Raw genomic sequence first — 13,950 nt, 5'->3', positions numbered from 1 at the left:
CTGTGCCATCTCTGTATCATACTGAGTGCCATCGCTGTATTACACTCAGTGCCATCTCTGTATTATACTCAGTGACATCTCTGTATCATACTCAGTGCCATCTGTGTACCATACTCAGTGCCATCTCTGTATTATACACAGTGCCATCCCTGTATCATACTCAGTGCCATCTCTGTATCACACTGAGTGCCATCTCTGTATTACTGTCAGTGCCATCTCTGTATCATACTCAGTGCCATATCTGTATCATACACAGTGCCATCTCTGTATTATACTCAGTGCCATCTCTGTACCATACTCAGTGCCATCTGTGTATTATACTCAATGCCATCTCTGATTCATACTCAGTGCCATCTCTGTATTATACTCAGTGCCATCTCTGTACCATACTCAGTGCCATCTCTGAATTAAACACAGTGCCATCTCTGTACCATACTCAGTGCCATCTTTGTATCATACTCAGTGCCATCTCTGTATCATACTCAGTGCCGTCTCTGTATCACACTCAGTGCCATCTCTGTATCATACTCAGTTCCATCTCTGTACCATACTAAGTGCCATCTTTGTATCATACTCAGTTCCATCCCTGTATCATACTCAGTGCCATCTCTGTATCATACTGAGTGCCATCTCTGTATTACAGTCAGTGCCATCTCTGTATCATACTCAGTGCCATCTCTGTATCATAGTCAGCGCCATCTCTGTATCATTCTCAGTGCTATCTCTGTATTATATTGAGAGCCATCTGTGTATTATACTCAGTGCCATCTCTGTATTATACTCAGTGCCATCTCTGAATTATACTCAGTGCCATCTCTGTATTAGACTCAGTGCCATCTCTGAATTATACTCAGTGCCATCTCTGTATTAGACTCAGTGCCATCTCTGTATTATACTCAGTGCCATCTCTGTATCATACTCAGCGCCATCTCTGTACCATACTCAGTGCCATCTCTGTATTATACTCAATGCCATCTCTGTATCATACTCAGTGCCATCTCTGCATTATACTCAGTGCCATCTCAGTATCATTCTCAGTGCCATCTCTGTATTATATTGAGAGCCATCTCCGTATTATACTCAGTGCCATAGCTGTATCATACACAGTGCCATCTCTGTATTATACTCAGTGCCATCTCTGTACCATACTCAGTGCCATCTCTGTATTATACTCAATGCCATCTCTGATTCATACTCAGTGCCATCTCTGTATTATACTCAGTGCCATCTCTGTACCATACTCAGTGCCATCTCTGAATTAAACACAGTGCCATCTCTGTACCATACTCAGTGCCATCTTTGTATCATACTCAGTGCCATCTCTGTATCATACTCAGTGCCGTCTCTGTATCACACTCAGTGCCATCTCTGTATCATACTCAGTGCCATCTCTGTATTATACTCAGTGCCAACTCTGTATTATACACAGTGCCATCCCTGTATCATACTCTGTGCCATCTGTGTATCATACTGAGTGCCATCTCTGTATTACACTCAGTGCCATCTCTGTATTAAACTCAGTGCCATCTCTGTATCATACTCAGTGCCATCTGTGTACCATACTCAGTGCCATCTCTGTATTATACACAGTGCCATCCCTGTATCACACTGAGTGCCATCTCTGTATTACTGTCAGTGCCATCTCTGTATCATACTCAGTGCCATATCTGTATCATACACAGTGCCATCTCTGTATTATACTCAGTGCCATCTCTGTACCATACTCAGTGCCATCTCTGTATTATACTCAATGCCATCTCTGATTCATACTCAGTGCCATCTCTGTATTATACTCAGTGCCATCTCGGTACCATACTCAGTGCCATCTCTGAATTAAACACAGTGCCATCTCTGTACCATACTCAGTGCCATCTTTGTATCATACTCAGTGCCATTTCTGTATCATACTCAGTGCCGTCTCTGTATCACACTAAGTGCCATCTCTGTATCATACTCAGTGCCATCTCTGTATTATACTCAGTGCCATTTCTGTATCATACTCAGTGCCGTCTCTGTATCACACTAAGTGCCATCTCTGTATCATACTCAGTGCCATCTCTGTATTATACTCAGTGCCATCTCTGTATTATACACAGTGCCATCCCTGTATCATACTCAGTGCCATCTCTGTATCATACTGAGTGCCATCTCTGTATTACACTCAGTGCCATCTCTGTATTATACTCAGTGCCATCTCTGTATCATACTCAGTGCCATCTGTGTACCATACTCAGTGCCATCTCTGTATTATACACAGTGCCATCCCTGTATCATACTCAGTGCCATCTCTGTATCATACTGAGTGCCATCTCTGTATTACAGTCAGTGCCATCTCTGTATCATACTCAGTGCCATCTCTGTGTCGGACTCAGCGCCATCTCTGTACCATACACAGTGCCATCTCTGTCTTATACTCAGTGCCACCTCTGGACCATACTCAGTGCCATCTCTGTATGATACTCAGTGCCATCTCTGTATTATATTGAGTGCCGTCTCTGTATCATACTGAGTGTCATCTCTGTATTTGACTCAGTGCCATCTCTGTATTATACTCAGTGCCATCTCTGTATCATACTCAGCGCAATCTCTGTACCATACTCAGTGCCATCTCTGTATTATACTCAATGCCATCTCTGTATCATACTCAGTGCCATCTCTGCATTATACTCAGTGCCATCTCAGTATCATACTCAGTGCCATCTCTGTATTATATTGAGAGCCATCTCCGTATTATACTCAGTGCCATATCTGTATCATACACAGTGCCATCTCTGTATTATACTCAGTGCCATCTCTGTATTATACTCAGTGCCATCTCTGTACCATACTCAGTGCCATCTCTGTATTATACTCAATGCCATCTCTGATTCATACTCAGTGCCATCTCTGTATTATACTCAGTGCCATCTCTGTACCATACTCAGTGCCATCTCTGAATTAAACACAGTGCCATCTCTGTACCATACTCAGTGCCATCTTTGTATCATACTCAGTGCCGTCTCTGTATCACACTCAGTGCCATCTCTGTATCATACTCAGTGCCATCTCTGTATTATACTCAGTGCCATCTCTGTATTATACACAGTGCCATCCCTGTATCATACTCTGTGCCATCTCTGTATCATACTGAGTGCCATCTCTGTATTACACTCAGTGCCATCTCTGTATTATACTCAGTGCCATCTCTGTATCATACTCAGTGCCATCTGTGTACCATACTCAGTGCCATCTCTGTATTATACACAGTGCCATCCCTGTATCATACTCAGTGCCATCTCTGTATCACACTGAGTGCCATCTCTGTATTACTGTCAGTGCCATCTCTGTATCATACTCAGTGCCATCTCTGTATCGTACTCAGCGCCATCTCTGTACCATACACAGTGCCATCTCTGTATTATACTCAATGCCATCTCTGTATCATACTCAGTGCCATCTCAGTATCATACTCAGTGCCATCTCTGTATTATATTGAGAGCCATCTCCGTATTATACTCAGTGTCATCTCTGTATTATACTGACTGCCATCTCTGTATTAGACTCAGTGTCATCCATGTATCATACTCAGTGCCATCTCTGTATAATACTCAGTGCCATCTCGGTATTATACTCAGTGCCATGTCTGTACTATACTCAGTGCCATCTCTGTATCATGCTCAGTGCCATCTCTGTATTATAGTCAGTGCCATCTCTGTATCATACGCAGTGCCGTCTCTGTATTATGCTCAATGCCATCTCTGTATCATACTCAGTGCCATCTCTGGATCATACTCAGTGCGATCTCTGTCTTATACTCAGTGCCACCTCTGGACCATACTCAGTGCCATCTCTGTATTATACTCAGTGCCATCTCTGTATCATACTCAGTGCCATCTCTGTATTATACTCAGTGCCATCTCTGTATCATACTCAGTACCATCTCTGTATTATATTGAGTGCCATCTCTGTATTATACTCTGTGCCATCTCTGTACCATACTCAGTGCCATCTCTGTCTTATACTCAATGCCACCTCTGGACCATACTCAGTGCCATCTCTGTATTATACTCAGTGCCATCTCTGTATTATATTGAGTGCCGTCTCTGTATCATACTGAGTGCCATCTCTGTATTAGACTCAGTGCCATCTCCGTATTATACTTAGTGCCATCTCTGTATCATACTCAGTGCCATCTCTGTATTATACTCAGTGCCATCTCTGTATTATACTCAGTGCCATCTCTGTATCACACTCAGTGCCATCTCTGTATCATACTCAGTGCCATATCTGTATTATACTCAGTGCCATCTCTATATTATACACAGTGCAATCCCTGTATCATACTCAGTGCCATCTCTGTATCATACTCAGTGCTATCTCTGTATTATACTGAGTGCCATCTCTGTATCATACTGAGTGCCATCTCTGTATTACAGTCAGTGCCATCTCTGTATTATACTCAGTGCCATCTGTGTACCATACTCAGTGCCATCTCTGTATTATACACAGTGCCATCCCTGTATCATACTCAGTGCCATCTCTGTATCATACTCAGTGCCATCTCTGTATTATACTCAGTGCCATCTCTGTACCATACTCAGTGCCATCTCTGAATTAAACACAGTGCCATCTCTGTACCATACTCAGTGCCATCTTTGTATCATACTCAGTGCGATCTCTGTATCATACTCAGTGACGTCCCTGTATCACACTCAGTGCCATCTCTGTATCATACTCAGTGCCATCTCTGTATTATACTCAGTGCCATCTCTGTATTATACACAGTGCCATCCCTGTATCATACTCTGTGCCATCTCTGTATCATACTGAGTGCCATCGCTGTATTACACTCAGTGCCATCTCTGTATTATACTCAGTGACATCTCTGTATCATACTCAGTGCCATCTGTGTACCATACTCAGTGCCATCTCTGTATTATACACAGTGCCATCCCTGTATCATACTCAGTGCCATCTCTGTATCACACTGAGTGCCATCTCTGTATTACTGTCAGTGCCATCTCTGTATCATACTCAGTGCCATATCTGTATCATACACAGTGCCATCTCTGTATTATACTCAGTGCCATCTCTGTACCATACTCAGTGCCATCTGTGTATTATACTCAATGCCATCTCTGATTCATACTCAGTGCCATCTCTGTATTATACTCAGTGCCATCTCTGTACCATACTCAGTGCCATCTCTGAATTAAACACAGTGCCATCTCTGTACCATACTCAGTGCCATCTTTGTATCATACTCAGTGCCATCTCTGTATCATACTCAGTGCCGTCTCTGTATCACACTCAGTGCCATCTCTGTATCATACTCAGTTCCATCTCTGTACCATACTAAGTGCCATCTTTGTATCATACTCAGTTCCATCCCTGTATCATACTCAGTGCCATCTCTGTATCATACTGAGTGCCATCTCTGTATTACAGTCAGTGCCATCTCTGTATCATACTCAGTGCCATCTCTGTATCATAGTCAGCGCCATCTCTGTATCATTCTCAGTGCTATCTCTGTATTATATTGAGAGCCATCTGTGTATTATACTCAGTGCCATCTCTGTATTATACTCAGTGCCATCTCTGAATTATACTCAGTGCCATCTCTGTATTAGACTCAGTGCCATCTCTGAATTATACTCAGTGCCATCTCTGTATTAGACTCAGTGCCATCTCTGTATTATACTCAGTGCCATCTCTGTATCATACTCAGCGCCATCTCTGTACCATACTCAGTGCCATCTCTGTATTATACTCAATGCCATCTCTGTATCATACTCAGTGCCATCTCTGCATTATACTCAGTGCCATCTCAGTATCATTCTCAGTGCCATCTCTGTATTATATTGAGAGCCATCTCCGTATTATACTCAGTGCCATAGCTGTATCATACACAGTGCCATCTCTGTATTATACTCAGTGCCATCTCTGTACCATACTCAGTGCCATCTCTGTATTATACTCAATGCCATCTCTGATTCATACTCAGTGCCATCTCTGTATTATACTCAGTGCCATCTCTGTACCATACTCAGTGCCATCTCTGAATTAAACACAGTGCCATCTCTGTACCATACTCAGTGCCATCTTTGTATCATACTCAGTGCCATCTCTGTATCATACTCAGTGCCGTCTCTGTATCACACTCAGTGCCATCTCTGTATCATACTCAGTGCCATCTCTGTATTATACTCAGTGCCAACTCTGTATTATACACAGTGCCATCCCTGTATCATACTCTGTGCCATCTGTGTATCATACTGAGTGCCATCTCTGTATTACACTCAGTGCCATCTCTGTATTAAACTCAGTGCCATCTCTGTATCATACTCAGTGCCATCTGTGTACCATACTCAGTGCCATCTCTGTATTATACACAGTGCCATCCCTGTATCACACTGAGTGCCATCTCTGTATTACTGTCAGTGCCATCTCTGTATCATACTCAGTGCCATATCTGTATCATACACAGTGCCATCTCTGTATTATACTCAGTGCCATCTCTGTACCATACTCAGTGCCATCTCTGTATTATACTCAATGCCATCTCTGATTCATACTCAGTGCCATCTCTGTATTATACTCAGTGCCATCTCGGTACCATACTCAGTGCCATCTCTGAATTAAACACAGTGCCATCTCTGTACCATACTCAGTGCCATCTTTGTATCATACTCAGTGCCATTTCTGTATCATACTCAGTGCCGTCTCTGTATCACACTAAGTGCCATCTCTGTATCATACTCAGTGCCATCTCTGTATTATACTCAGTGCCATTTCTGTATCATACTCAGTGCCGTCTCTGTATCACACTAAGTGCCATCTCTGTATCATACTCAGTGCCATCTCTGTATTATACTCAGTGCCATCTCTGTATTATACACAGTGCCATCCCTGTATCATACTCAGTGCCATCTCTGTATCATACTGAGTGCCATCTCTGTATTACACTCAGTGCCATCTCTGTATTATACTCAGTGCCATCTCTGTATCATACTCAGTGCCATCTGTGTACCATACTCAGTGCCATCTCTGTATTATACACAGTGCCATCCCTGTATCATACTCAGTGCCATCTCTGTATCATACTGAGTGCCATCTCTGTATTACAGTCAGTGCCATCTCTGTATCATACTCAGTGCCATCTCTGTGTCGGACTCAGCGCCATCTCTGTACCATACACAGTGCCATCTCTGTCTTATACTCAGTGCCACCTCTGGACCATACTCAGTGCCATCTCTGTATGATACTCAGTGCCATCTCTGTATTATATTGAGTGCCGTCTCTGTATCATACTGAGTGTCATCTCTGTATGAGACTCAGTGCCATCTCTGTATTATACTTAGTGCCATCTCTGTATCATACTCAGTGCCATCTCTGTATTATACTCAGTGCCATCTCTGTATCACACTCAGTGCCATCTCTGTATTATACTCAGTGCCATCTCTGTATTATACACAGTGCAATCCCTGTATCATACTCAGTGCCATCTCTGTATCATACTGAGTGCCATCTCTGTATTACAGTCAGTGCCATCTCTGTATTATACTCAGTGCCATCTCTGTATCATACTCAGTGCCATCTCTGTACCATACTCAGTGCCATCTTTGTATCATACTCAGTTCCATCCCTGTATCATACTCAGTTCCATCCCTGTATCATACTCAGTGCCATCTCTGTATCATACTGAGTGCCATCTCTGTATTACAGTCAGTGCCATCTCTGTATCATACTCAGTGCCATCTCTGTATCATAGTCAGCGCCATCTCTGTATCATTCTCAGTGCTATCTCTGTATTATATTGAGAGCCATCTCTGTATTATATTGAGTGCCATCTCTGTATTATACTCAGTGCCAACTCTGAATTATACTCAGTGCCATCTCTGTATTAGACTCAGTGCCATCTCTGTATTATACTCAGTGCCATCTCTGTATCATACTCAGCGCCATCTCTGTACCATACTCAGTGCCATCTCTGTATTATACTCAATGCCATCTCTGTATCATACTCAGTGCCATCTCTGCATTATACTCAGTGCCATCTCAGTATCATACTCAGTGCCATCTCTGTATTATATTGAGAGCCATCTCCGTATTATACTCAGTGCCATATCTGTATCATACACAGTGCCATCTCTGTATTATACTCAGTGCCATCTCTGTACCATACTCAGTGCCATCTCTGTATTATACTCAATGCCATCTCTGATTCATACTCAGTGCCATCTCTGTATTATACTCAGTGCCATCTCTGTACCATACTCAGTGCCATCTCTGAATTAAACACAGTGCCATCTCTGTACCATACTCAGTGCCATCTTTGTATCATACTCAGTGCCATCTCTGTATCATACTCAGTGCCGTCTCTGTATCACACTCAGTGCCATCTCTGTATCATACTCAGTGCCATCTCTGTATTATACTCAGTGCCATCTCTGTATTATACACAGTGCCATCCCTGTATCATACTCTGTGCCATCTCTGTATCATACTGAGTGCCACCTCTGTATTACACTCAGTGCCATCTCTGTATTATACTCAGTGCCATCTCTGTATCATACTCAGTGCCATCTGTGTACCATACTCAGTGCCATCTCTGTATTATACACAGTGCCATCCCTGTATCATACTCAGTGCCATCTCTGTATCACACTGAGTGCCATCTCTGTATTACTGTCAGTGCCATCTCTGTATCATACTCAGTGCCATCTCTGTATCGTACTCAGCGCCATCTCTGTACCATACACAGTGCCATCTCTGTATTATACTCAATGCCATCTCTGTATCATAATCAGTGCCATCTCAGTATCATACTCAGTGCCATCTCTGTATTATATTGAGAGCCATCTCCGTATTATACTCAGTGTCATCTCTGTATTATACTGACTGCCATCTCTGTATTATACTCAGTGTCATCCCTGTATCATACTCAGTGCCATCTCTGTATAATACTCAGTGCCATCTCGGTATTATACTCAGTGCCATCTCTGTACTATACTCAGTGCCATCTCTGTATCATACTCAGTGCCATCTCTGTATTATAGTCAGTGCCATCTCTGTATCATACGCAGTGCCGTCTCTGTATTATGCTCAATGCCATCTCTGTATCATACTCAGTGCCATCTCTGGATCATACTCAGTGCGATCTCTGTCTTATACTCAGTGCCACCTCTGGACCATACTCAGTGCCATCTCTGTATTATACTCAGTGCCATCTCTGTATCATACTCAGTGCCATCTCTGTATTATACTCAGTGCCATCTCTGTATCATACTCAGTACCATCTCTGTATTATATTGAGTGCCATCTCTGTATTATACTCTGTGCCATCTCTGTACCATACTCAGTGCCATCTCTGTCTTATACTCAATGCCACCTCTGGACCATACTCAGTGCCATCTCTGTATTATACTCAGTGCCATCTCTGTATTATATTGAGTGCCGTCTCTGGATCATACTGAGTGCCATCTCTGTATTAGACTCAGTGCCATCTCCGTATTATACTTAGTGCCATCTCTGTATCATACTCAGTGCCATCTCTGTATTATACTCAGTGCCATCTGTGTTATACTCAGTGCCATCTCTGTATCACACTCAGTGCCATCTCTGTATCATACTCAGTGCCATATCTGTATTATACTCAGTGCCATCTCTGTATTATACACAGTGCAATCCCTGTATCATACTCAGTGCCATCTCTGTATCATACTCAGTGCTATCTCTGTATTATACTGAGTGCCATCTCTGTATCATACTGAGTGCCATCTCTGTATTACAGTCAGTGCCATCTCTGTATTATACTCAGTGCCATCTGTGTACCATACTCAGTGCCATCTCTGTATTATACACAGTGCCATCCCTGTATCATACTCAGTGCCATCTCTGTATCATACTGAGTGCCATCTCTGTATCATACTGAGTGCCATCTCTGTATCATACTCAGTGCCATCTCTGTACCGTACTCAGCGCCATCTCTGTACCATACACAGTGCCATCTCTGTATTATACTCAATGCCATCTCTGTATCATACTCAGTGCCATCTCAGTATCATACTCAGTGCCATCTCTGTATTATATTGAGAGCCATCTCCGTATTATACTCAGTGCCATCTCTGTATCACACTCAGTGCCATCTCTGTATCATTCTCAGTGCCATATCGGTATTATACTCAGTGCCATCTCTGTATTATACACAGTGCAATCCCTGTATCATACTCAGTGCCATCTCTTTATCAAACTCAGTGCTATCTCTGTATTATACTGAGTGCCATCTCTGTATCATACTGAGTGCCATCTCTGTATCACAGTCAGTGCCATCTCTGTATTATACTCAGTGCCATCTGTGTACCATACTCAGTGCCATCTCTGTATTATACACAGTGCCATTCCTGTATCATACTCAGTGCCATCTCTGTATCATACTGAGTGCCATCTCTGTATTACAGTCAGTGCCATCTCTGTATCATACTCAGTGCCATCTCTGTATCATACTCAGTGCCATCTCTGTACCGTACTCAGCGCCATCTCTGTACCATACACAGTGCCATCTCTGTATTATACTCAATGCCATCTCTGTATTATACTCAGTGTCATCTCAGTATCATACTCAGTGCCATCTCTGTATTATATTGAGAGCCATCTCCGTATTATACTCAGTGCCATCTCTGTATTATACTGAGTGCCATCTCTGTTTTATACTCAATGCCATCTCTGTATCATACTCAGTGCCATCTCAGTATCATACTAAGTGCCATCTCTGTATTATATTGAGAGCCATCTCCGTATTATACTCAGTGCCATCTCTGTATTATACTGAGTGCCATCTCTGTATTATACTCAGTGTCATCCCTGTATCATACACAGTGCCATCTCTGTATAATACTCAGTGCCATCTCGGTATTATACTCAGTGCCATCTCTGTACTATACTCAGTGCCATCTCTGTATCATACTCAGTGCCATCTCTGTATTATAGTCAGTGCCATCTCTGTATCATACGCAGTGCCGTCTCTGTATTATTCTCAATGCCATCTCTGTATCATACTCAGTGCCATCTCTGGATCATACTCAGTGACATCTCTGTCTTATACTCAGTGCCACCCCTGGACCATACTCAGTGCCACCTCTGTATTATACTCAGTGCCATCTCTGTATCATACTCAGTGCCATCTCTGAATTATACTCAGTGCCATCCCTGTATTAGACTCAGTGCCATCTCTGTATTATACTCAGTGCCATCTCTGTATCATACTCAGCGCCATCTCTGTACCTTACTCAGTGCCATCTCTGTATTATACTCAATGCAATCTCTGTATCATACAATGTGCCATCTCTGCATTATACTCAGTGCCATCTCAGTATCATACTCAGTGCCATCTCTGTATTATATTGAGAGCCATCTCCGTATTATACTCAGTGCCATATCTGTATCATACACAGTGCCATCACTGTATTATACTCAGTGCCATCTCTGTACCATACTCAGTGCAATCTCTGTATTATACTCAGTGCCATCTCTGTACCATTCTCAGTGCCATCTCTGAATTAAACACAGTGCCATCTCTGTACCATACTCAGTGCCATCTTTGTATTATACTCAGTGCCATCTCTGTATCATACTCAGTGCCGTCTCTGTATCACACTCAGTGCCATCTCTGTATCACACTCAGTGCCATCTCTGTATCGTACTCAGTGCCATCTCTGTATTATACTCAGTGCCATCTCTGTATTATACACAGTGCCATCCCTGTATCATACTCAGTGCCATCTCTGTATCATACTGAGTGCCATCTCTGTATTACAGTCAGTGCCATCTCTGTATCATACTCAGTGCCATCTCTGTATCATAGTCAGCGCCATCTCTGTATCATTCTCAGTGCTATCTCTGTATTATATTGAGAGCCATCTCTGTATTATATTGAGTGCCATCTCTGTATTATACTCAGTGCCAACTCTGAATTATACTCAGTGCCATCTCTGTATTAGACTCAGTGCCATCTCTGTATTATACTCAGTGCCATCTCTGTATCATACTCAGCGCCATCTCTGTACCATACTCAGTGCCATCTCTGTATTATACTCAATGCCATCTCTGTATCATACTCAGTGCCATCTCTGCATTATACTCAGTGCCATCTCAGTATCATACTCAGTGCCATCTCTGTATTATATTGAGAGCCATCTCCGTATTATACTCAGTGCCATATCTGTATCATACACAGTGCCATCTCTGTATTATACTCAGTGCCATCTCTGTACCATACTCAGTGCCATCTCTGTATTATACTCAATGCCATCTCTGATTCATACTCAGTGCCATCTCTGTATTATACTCAGTGCCATCTCTGTACCATACTCAGTGCCATCTCTGAATTAAACACAGTGCCATCTCTGTACCATACTCAGTGCCATCTTTGTATCATACTCAGTGCCATCTCTGTATCATACTCAGTGCCGTCTCTGTATCACACTCAGTGCCATCTCTGTATCATACTCAGTGCCATCTCTGTATTATACTCAGTGCCATCTCTGTATTATACACAGTGCCATCCCTGTATCATACTCTGTGCCATCTCTGTATCATACTGAGTGCCATCTCTGTATTACACTCAGTGCCATCTCTGTATTATACTCAGTGCCATCTCTGTATCATACTCAGTGCCATCTGTGTACCATACTCAGTGCCATCTCTGTATTATACACAGTGCCATCCCTGTATCATACGCAGTGCCATCTCTGTATCACACTGAGTGCCATCTCTGTATTACTGTCAGTGCGATCTCTGTATCATACTCAGTGCCATCTCTGTATCGTACTCAGCGCCATCTCTGTACCATACACAGTGCCATCTCTGTATTATACTCAATGCCATCTCTGTATCATAATCAGTGCCATCTCAGTATCATACTCAGTGCCATCTCTGTATTATATTGAGAGCCATCTCCGTATTATACTCAGTGTCATCTCTGTATTATACTGACTGCCATCTCTGTATTATACTCAGTGTCATCCCTGTATCATACTCAGTGCCATCTCTGTATAATACTCAGTGCCATCTCGGTATTATACTCAGTGCCATCTCTGTACTATACTCAGTGCCATCTCTGTATCATACTCAGTGCCATCTCTGTATTATAGTCAGTGCCATCTCTGTATCATACGCAGTGCCGTCTCTGTATTATGCTCAATGCCATCTCTGTATCATACTCAGTGCCATCTCTGGATCATACTCAGTGCGATCTCTGTCTTATACTCAGTGCCACCTCTGGACCATACTCAGTGCCATCTCTGTATTATACTCAGTGCCATCTCTGTATCATACTCAGTGCCATCTCTGTATTATACTCAGTGCCATCTCTGTATCATACTCAGTACCATCTCTGTATTATATTGAGTGCCATCTCTGTATTATACTCTGTGCCATCTCTGTACCATACTCAGTGCCATCTCTGTCTTATACTCAATGCCACCTCTGGACCATACTCAGTGCCATCTCTGTATTATACTCAGTGCCATCTCTGTATTATATTGAGTGCCGTCTCTGGATCATACTGAGTGCCATCTCTGTATTAGACTCAGTGCCATCTCCGTATTATACTTAGTGCCATCTCTGTATCATACTCAGTGCCATCTCTGTATTATACTCAGTGCCATCTCTGTGTTATACTCAGTGCCATCTCTGTATCACACTCAGTGCCATCTCTGTATCATACTCAGTGCCATATCTGTATTATACTCAGTGCCATCTCTGTATTATACACAGTGCAATCCCTGTATCATACTCAGTGCCATCTCTGTATCATACTCAGTGCTATCTCTGTATTATACTGAGTGCCATCTCTGTATCATACTGAGTGCCATCTCTGTATTACAGTCAGTGCCATCTCTGTATTATACTCAGTGCCATCTGTGTACCATACTCAGTGCCATCTCTGTATTATACACAGTGCCATCCCTG

The sequence above is a fragment of the Scyliorhinus torazame genome, chromosome 7 (genome assembly GCF_047496885.1).
Source record: "Scyliorhinus torazame isolate Kashiwa2021f chromosome 7, sScyTor2.1, whole genome shotgun sequence".
NCBI lineage: Eukaryota > Metazoa > Chordata > Chondrichthyes > Carcharhiniformes > Scyliorhinidae > Scyliorhinus > Scyliorhinus torazame.
The sequence above is the reverse complement of the archived record's forward strand: the minus strand, read 5'-3'. Positions refer to the sequence as shown.